Source organism: Mobula birostris, chromosome 28 (genome assembly GCF_030028105.1).
Source record: "Mobula birostris isolate sMobBir1 chromosome 28, sMobBir1.hap1, whole genome shotgun sequence".
NCBI classification, from domain to species: domain Eukaryota; kingdom Metazoa; phylum Chordata; class Chondrichthyes; order Myliobatiformes; family Myliobatidae; genus Mobula; species Mobula birostris.
In genome coordinates, this window is record NC_092397.1 from 2,885,920 (window position 1) to 2,899,892 (window position 13,973).

Genomic DNA, 13,973 nt, shown 5'->3' on the forward strand with positions numbered 1-13,973 from the left:
ATGGGTTGTCCGTAGTTTGTGGGAACAGTTCGGCGATGGGGCAAGTGAAACTGAGTAATGTTATCCCTGATGGTTGAGGGGTAGTAACTGTTTCTGAACCTGGTGGTGTCGTACTGAAGGCCCCTGTACCTCCTTCCTGGTGGTAGCAGTGAGAAAAGAGCATGAATGTACCTGTCCAAATGTTTTTTAAACGTTGTTAATGTACCTGGCCCAACCACTTCCCCTGCAAGTTTGTTCCACCCTCTGGGTGAAGTAAGTTGCTCCCCATTTTCCAATGAAATACCGCCTAGGGGTAATTCCTTCACCCAGAGGGTAGATTTTCAACCAGGAACTGAGGGTTATCTTCTTCACCTGAGGGTGATTTCTCAATTGAGTAAAGGAGTCAGTGTGCAGGGCTCTTGATATCCTACATGGTGATGTTGGGCCATGGGGATACAAGAACATGGTTTCCTTAAAGTGGAGTCATTAGTGTACAACTGAGGGATGTAGCGAAACAGGTACATGGTTCCCTGAGCGTGGTAGACAGAGTGGTGAATAAGGTTTTTGGCACACTTACCTTCATCAGTCAAGGCAGTCAGTGCAGGAGTTGTGACATTATGTTGCAGTTCTTGGTTAGAACTCACCTGCAATTCAGGTAAGTGTGAGGTGTTGCATTTTGGGACGTCAAATCAGGGTCAGACTTTCACAGTGAACTGCAGAGTCCTGGGGACTGTTGTAGAACAGGGTGACATGGAGGACAGGCAAATGGTCCTCTGAAAGTGGTGTCACATGTAGACAGGGTGGTGAAGAAGCCGTTTAGCATGCTGGCCTTCATTAGCAATCCAGCTGTTGGGGCATTACATTGCAGTTGTACAAGACTTTGGTGTCACAACCAGGAGTCGTTTTTAAAAAAGAAAGATAAGTTTTTAAGTTAGTGTGTGGACTGTATTTTCTCAGTGTCCCGTGGATGTGCAGTGTTCCTTGTACTGTTTACCTTTTCTGTCTAATTGTTTATCTTTGGGCTAGCTCTGGGTTTTCAATTAATTTTGCAATTGTCTCATTTGTTGAACTTCTTTGTATTTGTCACTTTTATTCACTTTGGGATCATTTAACTAGTGCAGTATTTTCAGGGTTTTGTTTTGTAGCTGTCGTCTTTGGAGACTATTGTTTCATCTGGACAGCTACTGTATGGTCCTGAGCTCCTATGTGCTCCAGGGTGTATTTCCGGAGGTTATTCCAACCCCTCTTTACTGGGTCATTGTGCTTCCTTGTCTAGTGAAAGTCTTCTGTGTAACGTAAGTAATTTCACTTTGTCAGGATTCTGTATGGTTTGCCTGATGATCTTGTTAATTTCTGTAATAAATCTTTAGTTCTGTTTGAATTGCGGAAGTTCCTGTGATTCCGGCACCTGAGTTTGCTAGTGACCCTTACAGTTGGCAAGGCCACATTCTGAGTATGATGTTCAGTTCTGGTCACCTTTCCTATGTGGAAAGGTGGTATTGAGCTGGAAAAAGTTTCGATGTACATGTGACAAATCAGTCTAATCTGTGGAATTCATTGCCACAGATGGCTGTGGAGGCCAACTCATTGGGTATATTTAAAGCAGAGGTTGATAGGTCCTTGGTTAGCAGGGACGTCAAAACTTATAGAGAAAAGATTGAGGTTGAAAGGGATAATAAATCAGTCATGATGGAATGGCAAAGCAAGCTCGATGGGCTGAGTGGCCTGATTCTGCTCCAGTGTTTTATGCGCTTATGAATTTCTGATGTCTGAGTGGGTGGCGGAGTGGAGATATGTCTCTACCAAAGGACGTGTAAGGCTCTTCTTCCCTCCGCTAGCCTGCAGGTCACTCTTGGGCAAGGTGTAGCACCTGCTTAGCCCCCCTCCCTCCCCCCAGCAGTCAGGGTCATGGGAAGGTATGGCAGCAGGTGGTGGATGGTCGTATGAGCAGCCGGTGCATTTCACACGTCCTGGTAATGCGACCACACAACAGGCAGACAGCATCTGAAGAGTATTGATAATGGCTGGGGTCAGCCATCTTGTAAAGACACTGCCCAGAAGAGGTCAATGACAAAGCATTTCTGTAGGAAAAAAGTTGCAAAGAACAATCAGGGCGAGACCACGATTGCCCACGTCATACGACACAGAAGATAATGAACAAGCGAGTGGCCGAAGCCAGGATCGAACTGCGCGGTGTCTGGGAGAGGAGGTCTGTTACCATGAGTAGAGGAAGGTGACAACGAACGGGATGGAAACGGCCAACTGAAGCCAGCGCCAATCTTGGATCCAGAAGGCCATGCTGGCCAGTACTATCGAGCCCAGCGAATACGTGTAATTCATGGCCGTGATAACCAATTTGCTGATCCACTTTGGGATCCATTCAATGACTGCAGGAGAAAAGAAACAGCAATCAGAACTCCCAAAGAACTCCGGCATTGAACTTTCAACCGGATGTTCATGGAACACAACAGCACAGAAACAGGCCCTTCATCCCTTCTAGTCCCTGCCAAGTTAGTATTCTGCCTAGTCCCATCGACCTGATCCAACTTTCCTCTCAGCCCCGATCTCCTACCTTCTCCGTGCATCTCTTCATGCCCTGACCAGTCAAGATTCTATCAACCTCTGCCTTAAATATACATAAAGACTTGGCCTCCACAGCTGGGGCAATGAATTGCACAGATTCACCACTCTCCAGTTAAAGAAATTCCTCCTCTTTGCAGTTCTAAAAGGATGCCTCTCCATTCTGACGCTGTGTCTTCTGGTCTTGGACTCTCCCACCATAGGAAATGTCCTCTCTACATCTACTCCATGAGGTCACCCCTTATCCTTCTGAATTCCAGCAAATACAGGCCCAGAGCCATCATACGCTTTTCATATGACACGCCATTCAATCCTGAAACCATTTTTGTGAATATCCTTTGAACCCTCTCCAGTTTCAGCACATCCTTTCTCAGATAAGAGGCCGAAAACTGCACACAATACTCCAAGTGAGGCCTCACCAGTGATTTATATAGTCTCAACATTACATCATTGATGTAATATTTTGTAATGTGATGCAATGATTTGCGTTAATAGGCTGCACCGTCTGGGGATGTACCAGGGACAGCCTGCAAGTATCGCCATGCTTCTGGTGCCAACTTAGCATGTCCACGACTTACTGACCTTAACCTATTGGAGGAATGATAAATCAGCCACAGTAGAATGCCGGGCAGACTCGATGGTTATTATATTATGATTATGAGGACACGCAGTCCCCTTTTATTGTCGTTTAGTAATGCATACATTAAGAAATGATAAAAATGTTTTTCCAGAATGGTATCACGAAAACACATGACAAACTGACTTAAAAACTAACAAAAACCACATAATTATAACATATAGTTACAACAGTGCAAAGCAATACCATAATTTGATAGGAACAGACCACGGCACGGTAAAAGTCTCAAAGTCACTTGAAAGTCCCATCATCTCACGCAGACGGTGAACCTCCACCGCCGCCAACTTGCCGATGCAGCATCCCGGAAGCATCCTTTCTTTCTTTCTCTTTTTTTTAAAATCTTTTTATTGAATAATTATACAAAAAGGTAAGCCATATAGGCACTAATACACTATTAGAATATAATAAAATTACAGGAGATATTAATACAGAAAAAAAAAGTGATACAAACAATGTAATTTAAACATAACATACTAAGGTAACATAATAGTATACTAATTATATATGTATATATATCAATAGAGAAAAGGAACCCCCCCCCCAAAAAAAAACCCACCATGCAACTAACTAAAAGCAAAGCAAAGCAATGGGCTAACTTGGAACCAAGTAGAGTTAAAGAACTTAAAATCACGTCCTCAAACCCGACCTCATTAAAAACAGTAAAAAAAAACAAGGGTATATAAATATGGAGCAAAAAAGAGAAGAAAAAAAATTACATTAATTGAAAATATTGAATAAAAGATCTCCAGATCTGCTCAAATTTAAGTGAGGAATCATAAAGATTGCTTCTAATTTTCTCCAAATTCAAGCATAATATCATCTGAGAAAACCAAAAAAGGTGGTTGGAGCATTAAGCTCTTTCCAATGTTGTAAGATACATCTTTTCGCCATTAAAGTAAGAAATGCAATCATTCTACGGGCTGAAGGAGAAAGATTACTGGAAATTTTAGGTAGTCCAAAGATAGCAGTAATAGGGTGAGGAGAGATATCTATATTCAATACCTTTGAGATAATATTAAAAATGTCTCTCCAAAAAGTTTCCAGAGTAGGACAAGACCAAAACATATGAGTTAAAGAGGCTATCTGCCCCGGACATCTATCACAAAAAGGATTAATATGAGAATAAAAGCGAGCTAATTTATCTTTGGACATATGTGCTCTATGAACAACTTTAAATTGAATTAGGGAATGTTTAGCACAGATAGAGGAAGTATTGACTAATTGTAAAATCTGCCCCCAGTCATCCACGGAAATGATAGACCCCAATTCCTGTTCCCAATCTACCCTAATCTTATCAAATGGAGCTTTCCTAAGTTTCATAATAATATTATAAATCATAGCCGATGCACCTTTCTGACATGGATTAAGGTTAATTATAGTATCTAAAATGTATGTAGGAGGAAGCATCGGAAAAGAAGAAAGTATAGTACTTAGGAAATTTCTAACTTGTAGCTATCTAAAAAAATGTATTCTTGATAAATTATATTTATTAGATAATTGTTCAAAAGACATAAGGGAACCATCTAAAAATAAATCCAAAAACCGTGAAATACCCTTAGTCTTCCAAATTTGAAAAGCACGATCCGTAAAAGAGGGAGGAAAAAATATGTTACCTAAAATAGGAACCGCTAGCCCAAATTGGTTAAGATCAAAAAATTTTCTGAATTGAAACCAAATACGTAAGGTATATTTAACTACCAGGTTAGCTACCTGTTTGAGGCGTTTCAAATCAAAAGGAAGAGAGGAACCTAAAATAGAGCCAAGTGTATAACCCTGAACAGATTGTAATTCCAATGCTACCCTTTTAGGAATGGTTAGTATATCCTGGTCAAGTAACCAAAATTTCATATGTCGAATATTAATTGCCCAATAATAGAATCTAAAGTTAGGTAATGCTAAACCTCCATCTCTCTTAGCTTTCTGTAAATGTATTTTACCCAGTCTCGGGTTTTTATTTTGCCAAATAAATGAAGAAATTTTTGAGTCAACTTTATCAAAAAAAGATTTTGGAACAAAAATCGGTAATGCCTGAAATATATATAGAAATTTTGGCAGAAAAAACATTTTAACTGCATTAATATGACCAATCAAAGTTAAATATAAAGGGAACCATTTAGATGAAAGTTGAATAATATAGTCAATTAAGGGTAAAAAGTTAATCTTAAATAAATCTTTGTATTTACAAGTAATTTTAATACCAAGATATGAAAAATAATTATTAATCAATGTAAATGGAAAGTTATGATATAAGGGAAGTTGTTTATTAATCGGGAAAAGTTCACTCTTACTAAGATTTAATTTATAACCTGAAAAAAGACCAAATTGTGCTAATAACTCTAAAACAGCAGGGATGGATTTTTGAGGATTAGAAATATATAAAAGTAAGTCATCAGCATAGAGTGATATTTTATGGGACTTTAAGCCCCGAGTTATCCCAGTAATATTTGGAGATTCTCGAATGGCAATTGCAAGAGGTTCTAATGCAATATCAAATAATAAAGGACTAAGAGGACAACCTTGTCGAGTACCTCGAAAAAGAGGGAAAAAGGGTGAGCTTAGAGAGTTAGTACGGACCGAGGCCACAGGAGAATGATATAACAGTTTGATCCAGGATATAAATTTCAAGCTAAAATTAAACATTTCAAGCACCTTAAATAAGTAAGGCCATTCTACTCTATCAAAAGCTTTCTCAGCCTCCAGAGAGATAACACACTCAGGAACATTTTGTGAGGGGGTATAAACAATATTTAACAGTGTGCGAATGTTATAAAAAGAGTAACGACCTTTAATAAAACCCGTTTGGTCTTCCGAAATAATAAAAGGAAGTACTTTTTCTAATCTGTTTGCTAATAACTTAGAAAAAACTTTAGAATAAACATTTAATAAAGATATTGGTCTATAAGATGCACATTGAGCAGGATCTTTATCCTTCTTTAATATTAGAGAGATTGACGCTCTGTTGAAAGATTCGGGAAGTTTACCAAGTTTTAATGAAGCCTCGAAAACCCTACAGAACCAAGGGATTAATGAAGGTGCAAAACATTTATAAAATTCTACGGTAAACCCATCAGGGCCAGGAGCTTTCCCCAAGTTCATAGAGGAACTAACATTCTTAATCTCATCAGTGGTAATGGGAGTATCTAGCATAAAAGACATATCCTGTGAAATCTCAGGGAAGTCTAGGTTATCTAAAAAATCATTCATATATTTAGAGTCTCGAGGAGACTCTGATTGATATAAAGAAGAATAAAAATCAAAGAAGGTTTGATTAATCCCCGCATGATCAAGTATCAGTTGGTCATTTTGATTATAAATCTGATTAATTTGAGATTTAGCATAATTAGACTTTAATTGGTTAGCCAACGGTTTGCCAATTTTGTCACTGTGTACATAAAATTCACTTCTTGTTTTCTTTAATTGGTTTACAATCGAGGACGAAAGTAATAAACTGTGTTCCATTTGAAGTTCAGTTCTTTGTTTATATAACTCCTCAGAGGGAGCTGTAACATATTTCTTAGCAATTTCCCTAATCTTGTCCACAATTACCAACTCCTCCTACTTCAGCTTCTTCCTCAAAGCAGCAGAATACGAGATAATCTGACCACGAATATAAGCTTTAAAAGTATCCCAAAGAATGTTCACAGAAATATCTTCTGTACAGTTGATTGTAAAAAAAAGATCAATCTGTTCATTCATAAAGTTAACAAAGTCCGAGTCCTGAAGCAACAGCGAATTAAAACGCCATTGTCTATTATTTTGTGTATTGGCCTGAATTTTAATAGAAAGCTTAAGTGGAACATGATCCGAAATGGTTATAGAGTCATAATCACATTTAATCACTGAAGAAATAAGATGAGAGTCAATAAAGAAATAATCAATTCTTGAATAGGAATGGTGCACATGTGAAAAAAAAGAAAAATCTTTTTCCTGAAGATGCAAAAAATGCCAAATGTCCGTCGACCCAGAATCAGAGAGGAATGAATTAATCAAAGTTACAGATTTATTAGGTAAGGTCCGTAGAGGAGCCGAACGGTCCAAAGCTGGAGACAAACAGGTATTAAGATCTCTGCCCCAGATCAATGAAAACTCATTCAAATTTGGGAACTGATTGAACAATGATTTATAAAATTCCGGACAGTCCATATTGGGAGCATAAACATTAACCAAAACTACCTTTTTATTAAATAGTAGACCACTAACCAGTAGAAATCTACCATTCGGATCAGAGATAATATCATGTTGTATAAAAGTAACTGAGGAGTCTATAAAAATAGAGCCGCCTCGAATCTTAGCGTTGGAGTTCGAATGAAATTGTTGTTCCTTCCAGAATTTAAAAAAACGTAGTCTGTCCCCCCTCCGCACATGGGTCTCTTGTAAAAATGAAATTTGTGCTTTAAGTCTCCGGAACACTTTAAAAACTTTTTTCCTTTTAATAGGATGGTTAAGACCATTAGTATTCCAGGAGACAAAATTAATAATAGACTCCATAAACCCTAAAGTCAACCCGCAACAAGGAGGATTGACGATAGGCTCGACCCACGAACCCGGAAAGGGAACAGAACAAATAAGAGATGCCAGGAAGGAGAACGCAACCAATACTTCAATAGTGTACATAGCCCAAGAAGAAAAAAACTAAAACGTGAAGCCCCTCCCACCACCCCCCACCCCATGACCTCAAGGCGAAATCTAACACAGACCAGCCAGAAAGAAGCAAGCACTAAAACTACCCCCATGACTTCCGGTATACGCTCCCTAAAAAAAAGTGTAAATATAAAAAAGATCAGCTAGTTATAAAACAGTAAAAGAATAAAAAAGTAAATCAACTAAAACAAACACTTAATATAACAGAGAAAAAGCCAGAAAATATAAAAAAACCACAACAAACCCCAGAGCCTATGAATAAACAAAAAAAGAAATGAAATTATTAACATAAACTAGTTATGAAAACCTACAAAAAGAAGTAGATTTAAAAACTACAAAATTTAAGGCCTCAAAGGAAATACGTAGAATGACGGTGAAGGAATAACCACCCAGAATCCCCTGGGAAAAAGAAAGGAATGATGCAGATAGAAAGAAAGTTTAGCAACCATATTAATTAATCAAAAATAAACTTCTCTGCCCATATAAGGCAAAAAAAAATTAAGGCCGACAAATTCACAACCTCCGATCAAACGGAGATAGTTAAAAATTACAATTAAGATGTTGAAGGTGAAAATTGATCCAGATAACTCTGGGCATCCGATGGAGATTCAAAAAAACGGAGGGCTCCATCCAACGTACGAATCCTTAGACGTGCTGGGTAAAGCAGCGCTGGTTTTAAATCCATCTTGTAGAGTTCCGACATCACAGATCTTTAACGAATCCGTTGATCCCGAATTGGTTTACTGAAATCCTCCACGAATCGGAACTTAAGATCCAAAAAAATCAATGTAACCTTTAGATCGAACGAAACGAAACAGTTTCTCCTTGTCTTGAAAGTAATGAAAACGTAAGATGACATGTCGAGGTTTATCTGACTTAGACGAGTATGATGGAACTCTGTGAACACGGTCCAATAACGGTGGTTGGTCAGGAAATACAGTAGGAAATGCATCTTTTAAAAGTTGAGAAAAATACTTCATAGGGTTATCAGATTCCACAGCTTCACGCACCCCAATCATTCGAAGATTCTGCCGTCGCATTCTGGATTCTAAGTCAGAGTTTTTAAAGGTCAGAAAGTCAAGTTTCTTCTTCATTACATTAATTGTTTCTTCGATTTTCTCCATCTTAAGTTCATTTTGTTGCATGGATTTTTGAAGATCAGATACAGCCGACTGATGTTCCGTAATAGATGTTTGTATCTTATAGATTGAATTGGCAATTTTCTGGAAATTAATTGAAATTTCCGCACGAATCAGCTCCATAATAGAGGTTGAAATTTCCCTTTGAATTAGATCCGATATAGCTTTCAAAGTCACCGGTGGTTCAGTCGGAGGAAAATCGGTACCTTTCGGTCTAACCGGAGGTTTGCCGTCCTTCCCATTTTTTCCATTCTTAGACATAGCAGACCTTAAAAGCATCCGATTATCAAAGAGCCCAATTTATTTCAAAATATTGTAAAAGTCGATGCCTTAATGGTTAATTAAAATATAGCTGATCATAAGAAGAAAAACTCAGAGGTAATGGAGCGAGTCAAGAACACGACTTCACTCCATGAGCTCTACTGGAAGTCCCCAGCATCCCGGAAGCATCCGACCACAGTCCGATTCCAAGTCCATCCGAAAACTCCGAGCCTCCGACCACCTCTTTGACACCAAGCACAATCTCTGCCGAGTGTTTCGACCCCGGTCCCAGCAACAGGCGATACGCAAAGCCGAGGATTTGGGGCCTTCATCTCCGGAGATTCTCGATCGCACAGTAGCAGCAGCAGTGAAGCAGGCATTTCAGAAGTTATTCCAGGTGTTCCTCTGCGCTTCTCATGGCCGTCCCCATCAAATCCAGATTGTGCACGGCACCCCTAGTTACACATATCAATATTCATTTGGAACGGCCGCGTGCGCTGCGTGGCGCTACCATCTTCTCCTCCCTCCTTCCGAATGATTGGGTCTTATGCTACATCCTTGGAATGTGAGAGGAAACCAGAGTGCCCAAAGAAACCCTACATGATCCCGGAGAGAACGCACAAAGCCCTTACAGACAGCGGCAGGAAATTCAACCGGGGTCACTGCTGCTGTCAAGCGTAGTGCTTGTTCAGCTCATGGTTCATTGCAGCAGTTAATTGGGCTGCTCCTTTTTCCTGTCATGGCCATGTGTGTGAGGGCTGGAAGGGGATTGTGAGTAAGAAAATGGCAGCCCTTGTGTCCTGAACGTGAGCGCAGCAAGTAAAGTTATTTAAACAAATAAAACTCGTCTTTGTGGTTGAGGTGTCATCAGTGGTAGCAGAGGATGGTTCCAATTATAGGATCCTGGCGACTTTCGATGACAGCAAGCCAAACGAAAGCTGGAAAAAATGAAATTGAAATGTGGACTCGTGATACGGAGCTCGAGAAGGAGAAGCAGGCCCGTGCAGTAGAGCTGTCGCTTTCGGGAACAGCGAGAGAGACCTGCATGGGAATTTCGGTGGAAGACTTGACGGCATGACTATGCAAATAAATGCATGTGATTCCTTTTTTTCTGAAGGAAGAAAAGGATTGGATTTATAAGGCATATTCAGACTTTGACAAAATTTCCAGAGACAGTTCTAGAAATTTGGCTGATTATATTACTGATTTTGAACAAAAGTACAGTTGCATGCGTAAATACAAAATGGAGCTTTCTGACCCATTAAAAGAGTTGGATACTGAGTGTTCAGACATAAAGGACAGACAGCTAGAGTTAACTGCATGTACAGAATTTATATTTTTGTATATGAGCAACACACACAAAATGCTGGAGGAACTTAGCAGGCCAGGCAGCATCCATGGAAAAAAAGTACAGTTTCAGGCTGAAACGTCGAATGTATTTTTTTCCATAGACTCTGTCTGGCCTGCTGAGTTCCTCCAGTGTTCTGTGTGTGTGGCTTGGATTTCCAGCGCCTGCAGATTTTCACTGGTTTGTGATTTGTATATATGAAATTGGCACTGAAGAGGGTTTTTTGGAAAAAAGGCCACTGAGATAACAGTTGGAATTAGTTTGAGTCAGGAAACTGCGTACTTCACTGAGCCGAAGCATGAGTATAGCAAGCATAGATCCCAGAGGGGCCAGACAAGGGCACCATTACCTGGTACAAATCCAATAAACAAGTACAGTAGGAGATCAAAATGTGCGGTATGTCAAAGCATTTACCACTGAATAAGAAACTAGATGTGGACTTGGAAAAAAAGCTTGTGTTTCCCCCAGACATTATGGCTACAACACTCCAGCCAGACATGGTCCTATGGTCCACAACAGCCAAGCTGGCATATGTTGTGGAATTGACAGTACCATGGGAAGATGGTGTTGAAGAAGCTTATGAGAGGAAAAAGACCAAGTACTCTGAACTGGCAACTGAAACTGCCCAGAATGGCTGGAAGACCAAGATTTTCCCTGTAGAAGTGGGATGCAGGGGACTCGTGGCTACATCTACGACCAGTCTATTGAAGAAGTTGGGGGTGAGGGGTCACTTCCTCCAACAAGCAATCAAGTCCTTGTCAGATGCAGCAGAAGAACGCAACAATTGGATTTGGATTAAAAGGAAAGACAACAACTGGGCTGCAAGATGACGACAGGAGGGTATAGAACTGAGAGGGGTGTATCTGGGACGCCAGGTAGCACCGTTGAGCCCTCTGGAGACATTGTGGGCTTATCAACGAAACGTCAAAGAAGGAGGGTGCCCACCTGATGACCCTGATGAAGTACCTACCCTCCCTCCTTGTCACCACTCCAAGCAAGCCCACTGCCAACATCGAGCGTGTCGACTTACCATAGGGATTGAAACGTCAAGTCCTAGTAGTTGTACTTATCTACTGTCCTTACAGAACCAAACAAATTAGGTGAACTGAAGAAACTAACAAATCTGAAAATGAAGAAGAGTGTCATATCCCATTTGTGAAGGAATCACTTACACATGCAGCGACATCTGAGGCAGAAATTTGGATGATAGCGTTATTACGATCTGTTGTTACTGATACAGCATGGACATGCACAGTGTGTGGAGAAAAATGGCTCGAGAGCTATGTAGGTAAACTAATCAGAATGAAGTGCATAAATTGGTGAACACAGATACACCCAGTTACAAAGCATTCAAATTTGGAGATGGAAAGATTGTACTTTCTACAAAAAGAGCAAAAATTCCTGTAAAAATAGGGCAGGCAAAATGTTACATTGAAGCAGAGGTGGTACCAGTGAACATTCCATTACTCGAGTAAAACTTCCCTAAAGAAAGCAGGAGCACTATTGGATATGGAGAATGACCAAGCAAAGCTGTTTCAACAGCTGTTTGAGCTCCCCAGCTGTGGACGCTACTGTGTGCACATTCCCGATAAAGACATTACTGAGAATCAATATGCGAATGAGGTACTAATTGTCACAGAGAACATGACCCCAGATGAGAAATGCAAGGTGTTGCTCAAACTTCACAAGCAGTTTGGACATGCTTTGACTGATAGACTTCAGGGACTGCTCAGAGGTTCAGGAAACAAAGATGCCGATTATTTTTCCATTCTAAAGCAGATAGTTGACAGCTGTGAGACATGCCAAAGGTTTGGAAACCCCAAGCCTACGGTTGGTCTGCCACTAGCATCTGAATACAATGGAACAGTAGCAGTAGACCTACATGAACTGGAGCAAGGGGTGTGGTATCTCCACATCATTGATGAATTCACACGTTTCAGTGCTGGTAGCATCGTAAATACAAAGAGACCCCCAGAGATAGTAAAAAACTTCATCCATTCCTGGATAAGTGTGCATGGCCCACCTCGGAAAGCATTCAATGATAACGGTGGTGAATTTTATAATGATGAATTCAGAGATACGGCAGAGAACTTTAACATTGAAACAAAGACAACAATGGTATACAGTCCTTGGAGTAATGGACTTCTGGAGCAACACAATCAAACACTTACCGAAATAACGCTGAAGGTAAACAAAAGCAATGGCTGTGATTGGAACACAGCGCTTGACTGGGCCCTTATGGTGAAGAATACCAAGCACAATGTACATGGCTGTAGCAATTGGTGTTTGGCCAGAATCCAAACCTTCCCTCTGTACCGGTTGATAGACCAGAGGGCACTACAAGGAGCGACTGAATTTTTAGATTAAATTTTTTTTAGATTATGAGGACCTCTTTTATTGTCATTTAGTAATGCATGCATTAAGAAATGATACAATATTCCTCCTGTATGATATCACAGAAACACAGGACAAACCAAGACTGAAAAACTAACAAAAAACACATAATTATAACATATCGTTACAGCAGTGCAAAGCAATACTGTAATTTGATAAAGAACAGACCATGGGCATGGTTAAAAAAAAGTCTCAAAGTCTCTTGAAAGCCCCATCATCTCACGCAGACGGTGAAAGAAAGAAAAACTCTCCCTGACTTGAGTTTCCAGCGCCGCAAACTTGCCGATGCAGCACCCTGGAAGCACCCGACCACAGCTGACTCTTCAGCCCGTCCGAAAACTTCGAGCCTCCGGCCAGCCCTCCGACACCGAACACCATCTCAGCCGAGCGCTTGACCCCGACCCCAGCAACAGGCATCAAGCAAAGCCGAGGATTCGGGGCCTTCCCCTCTGGAGATTCTCGATTGCACAGTAGCAGCGGCAGCGAATCAGGCATTTCAGAAGTTTCTCCAGATGTTCCTCCGTGCTTCTCACGCCCGTCTCCATCAAATCAGGATTGTGCACGGTACCTATTTAACAAATACCAATATCATTTCGGAGCGGCCGCTTGCGCTGCGTCGCGCCACCATCTTCCCCTCCCCTCGTGGGAGTTGGGAAACATTTCAGCACTGCATGCATCAAAGAAGGCTCTCACTGAAGCAGAGTGTTCAGAGAGAATTTGAAGAGCACTGAGGACACAGGTCTATCCTACAAATGAGAAATACGACACAGTAGACAAAGTGTATTACAAAAGAGCAGACTGTATGGAATGGAGAGGTCCTGGAGTTGTCATTGGTCAGGATGGAGTTGTGGTACTCGTGAGACGTGGAGGCACATGTGTGACAGAACAACATTCCAGACTACGTAAAGCACAAACTGAAACTGAAGACCATCAGAGCTCCATGAAGAATGACACAAAGAATGAAAAGCACTTACTGAACAGGAATGGAGAAAGT

At 40.6% G+C, this 13,973-nt stretch overlaps 1 pseudogene; it reads right to left on the minus strand.

Annotated features, from left to right (window-relative positions):
- Window positions 1–13,973, minus strand: part of LOC140188904 (solute carrier family 22 member 6-A-like) — a 53,562-nt pseudogene that overhangs the window by 19,355 nt on the left and 20,234 nt on the right.